General features: G+C 56.0%; 1 pseudogene; it reads left to right on the forward strand.

Moving 5' to 3' along the window:
* Positions 1-1,955: 1,955 nt before the first annotated feature.
* On the forward strand, positions 1,956-3,334 carry LOC123594342 (annotated as a pseudogene).
* Positions 3,335-4,155: the final 821 nt, after the last annotated feature.

A 4,155-nucleotide genomic window follows, 5' to 3' on the forward strand; every position in this document is an offset into this window, starting at 1 on the left:
GTCTTCATGTAGAATTGACTTGTATTTCTTCTTTGGTGGATTGCCTACTCATGCCTTTTGCCCATTTTCCAATTTGGATATTCCTCATTTTCTTATTGATTGAAAGAGCACTTTATATATTAAGGATACTCTTCTTTCAGTTGCTGTCTATGTAAAAAATATTTTTCTCAGTTTTTCATTTGTCCTTTAATTGGTTCCATTTTTTTTTTTTCTTTTCAATGCCAAACGTTTACACTGTATGTGTCAAAACAGTTCACTTTTTCCCTAAGGGTTTCAGTCTTCAGCGTCACTCTAGCAAGGCAGCATATTCCTCTGCATTTTATTTTTCCAGTCATACTGAATTACACTGCTTACAACTGTCTTTTCCCTCCAAAGCACATTTCTTGTTTCTTTCCAGAGGTTCTGGAGTGAAAACGGAAGGGACCTTGAAACCAGACCAGAGGAAATATGACTATTAATAGTAACACTTGACATTTCTATGTTCAGTGTGCTATAGGAGCACTAATTAGTAACCCCCTTAGCCTAGCCCCAAGGGTCACTCTGGCTGCCATTCACTCACCCTACAGGATACTGTGGCATAGGGCAGGGAATGCTGTGGCATTCGTCTGGTGGGCAGCACTCTACCTGGCCAAGACTTCAATCCAGGCTCCTGATTCCCCATCTGTGCTTAAATTAAGGTAAGGCAATTTCCTCCACACAGGCTGGCAGCTTTCCAGAACGCACTCGGCCTGCCAGGACGAGTTCTCTAGCTGAGAAGCCACTGTTGTTCCTTCCCCCTTCCCAGAAACGGGAAATCCTATAATCTATAGGATGGTTTGCAACCTGGGTTTCTAACTTTGTCTTGGACCACCGAGGGGATTGTACCACTATTGAATTCACTCCTGATTTTTGACCATCCGGATGCTTACTGCAAGAGTTAGGGAAGGCGAAGTAACATGGAGGAAATGCGTGGGTGGAAGGTACCTTCTAAGTCGGTGAATGGTGTGATCCCAAGGCTGCCTTATGTGGAACTCACTCACACCATGAAGGGGGATCGGGCTCCCTCCAGTGCCAGGCACTGGGCTAGGGGCTGAGGGGACAATGAGGCTTGGCAGCTGCCACGGAATCTGGTGTGGACTGGTACGTCGAAGCTATGGACAGTATAGGCCTCTAGGGCCTGACGGAGGAGAGGTTCCTGAGGAGTGGCGTCTCTGCTGAGACCCAAAAGACCCACAGGAGTTTATCAGGAAAGGGGGAATCTGGGCGCCTGAGGGAGATGAAGGCAACGTGTAAGCTTCTGAAGAGCGGAGTAGGAGGAAAGCCAGGACAGTTGGATTCGGAGGAGGTAAGGGATGATAGCAGTGTTTCTTACATTATCTTTGGAGAAGGGTTAGGGATTCGCCCCGCGCCCACATATCCCAGACCAACACTTTTGTGATAAAATGCAATAAAATGGATTAACAAATGTTAGCGCCTTCAAAATACAAACCCCATTTTTTTTTTTTTTATTACTAGATTCAACAGGCAAAAGCTCCTCTGCCGAATTGCCATAAAAGTTCACCTGAGTCTTCGTTTCTGTACTCAAACCTCGTGGCCGACCAGCAACAGTTTGCACACTGGTCCCGGTCCGCAAAGCCCGCTTTTGGAGCGGCGCTGAGCCAGAGCTTTCTAGGAAGGGGGTGGGGTTGGCGGCGGCCACGGCGAGGTGTTGAGTCAAGGGCGGTGTGGGAAGTGTCCTTTGAATGTAGCAACAAATAGGTAGTTGCAAAGAGCAGTTTCGATGGAGTGGTTGAGACAGAAGCCAGACCAAGCGGGGTGAGGAGTTCACCAGCATTCCCAGCAACTAGAAAACACGCAAGGGGAAGACGAGGGACAACAGGAGGTGCCTAGGCCGGGTCCCTAGGCCGCCGCCCAGACAAGATGGGTAGCAGCCGCAGGCAGGTGACGTGTCAGCTGGGGTTCTAACCCCGGGCCTAATGCCAATGCCAATGCAGCACCCCCCTCCCGCGCCCCCCATCCCCGGAGTTTCCCCCGCGGAGGGGGGGGAGGAGCAGCCTGCCGAGGAGCCAGGTGGGGGCGCTGCTGTATGGCCTGTCTACAACGGGGAGGCCCCAGAGCCCACGACGGAGTGCCTGGCCTCCCTCGTCAACAAGGAGGCGCTCTGCGCCTGTGCCGTGCACTTGCTGGCCCGCCAGGGGTGCGTGCGCACGGCTTCCGGGCACGCGGGGCGGTGCTGGCAGTGGGCAGGGCCGTCTTCGACGCTGCGTTCACGGGCGTGGCTGCCGCGTGCACCGACGTGGCGCTGCGGGAGGTAGAGGCGGCGGCCTACCTGGCCCTGCTCAAGTTTCTCTCCTCCCCTGAGGTCACGACCACGCGGCACACCCGGGGCGGGCGCTCCAGGCCGACCGCCTGGAGTTCCAGAAGAGCCTCAGGGCTGCCCACACGTCCGTGCCGCTGAGGCAGGTGAGACTCTTCAGTGAACCCCAGCCGGCTGGCCGGTTTCTGGAGAACATCGGCAAAAACACTGCCGAGGTGTCCGTGCTGGCGCTGGACACAGTAGGCATTTGGAGGGTACGTTTGTTCAGCGCCGTTGTCCCCTGGTCTGAGGCTGAGGGTCAGCGACAGCAGCTGCAGGTTTCTCCCGAGAGCAAGTGCAAGGTTCTGGGCAAGGCGCTGGCCCTCGTCTGCTTCCCAGGGATGACCATGGAGGAGTTTGCTGCAGAACCTGCGCCCAGGGCATGCTCGTGGACTGCGAGGTGGTCAAGCCTCTTCCTGCACTTGGCCGTGCATCCCAAGCTGCCTGTGGACTTCATGGACCAGCAGGGCGGAAGGAGTGCAGCAGCATCAACAGCTTCCAGCAGAGGGAGAGCCACTGGGGCTACAGCAGCACCAGCGGCCACATCAGGTTCAACATCAACAAGAGCATTTTCGTGGTTGGCTTTGGGCTGTATGGCTCCATCCACCTGGACCACTGATGACCACGTGAACATCCAGATCATCCGCACGGTCAGAAACACGGTCAGGGCCAGAACGACAGGGGCTTCAGCTGTGATGGCTCCACCAGCACCTTCTGGGTCGTGTTCCAGGAACTGGTGGAGGTGCTGCCCAGTGTCAACTACGTAGCCCGTGCCACGCCGAAGGGCCTGGACTCCCATTAGGCACCAAAGGCCTTCCCAAGGTGACCCATTAGTTCCCTACCACGGAGGGCCAAGATGTGTCTTACCTTCTGCTATGTGGCCTGGAACAACAACGGCAGGTCCACGGAGGACAGCGACATCTCCAAGGTCATCTACACCTAGGCCCCTCAGGCCCCCAGCCCGTCCGTGGAGGTTGGCCAGGACCCTGAAGTCACCTGATACAGGTAGGCCACCCCACATTTCATGCAGAGCCCCGGTGCCCCCCTGCCATGGGGGTTGTCCATTCACTCCCTACCACATTCCTGGGCGTCAGGAGAGAGTCTTTACTCTCCATGGTGGTGAGCGTGGCTGCCTGTCCAGAGGAGCCGGGATGTGGCCGGGGGCAGGGGTGGGGGCCACGTGAGCCAATCCCTTAGGACTTGGGATGCAGGACTGGCCCGGAGCCTCCCTGAGCCGAGGGTGCACTTGTCCCTGAATCTCAGGGCCACCTGACCAACTGCCTGACCATAGGCTTTGAATGAGTTTTCGTCTCGTGTTTGTTTTCGTTTAACTGCCCATGGCACTGCATCTTGGATTTCTAGTTCTCTAGTAGGAGTATGTGGGAGAGGCTTCTAGTGCATTTGGTTGGGGTCTTGTGCTCTTTTGTTCCGGTCAGTTCACTGGGGATGTTTAGGCCATCCTGAGCCTGGCCCCCAGAGCACTGGCCGGAGCCCTGGAGACTAGGACTCTTTGGGCCTGGAGCCCCCTCAGAGTCCTGAAGGCTGGCTTCCTGCCAGGCTCAGGCCCACCCAGTGGGCCTTGTGAAGGGCCATACTTGTCTAGCCTCTCTGAATGGGCCCTTCCAGGCCCCTGCAGCTGAGTGCATGGGCCTCAGACCTGATCTTCCTGGGAGGGGCAATGGTGTGAGTCAGCCACGGTGGCCATGTCCCCAGCTGGCCCACCTGTACATACTGGAGCCCTGCCCCAGCTGGCCTCTGAGTGAGCACTTTGCTCAGAGGTGCTGGAGGGCGTGGCCCCTCCCCCAGCTTCCAGGTACCTC

Source organism: Leopardus geoffroyi, chromosome X (genome assembly GCF_018350155.1).
Source record: "Leopardus geoffroyi isolate Oge1 chromosome X, O.geoffroyi_Oge1_pat1.0, whole genome shotgun sequence".
Classification (NCBI taxonomy): Eukaryota; Metazoa; Chordata; class Mammalia; order Carnivora; family Felidae; genus Leopardus; species Leopardus geoffroyi.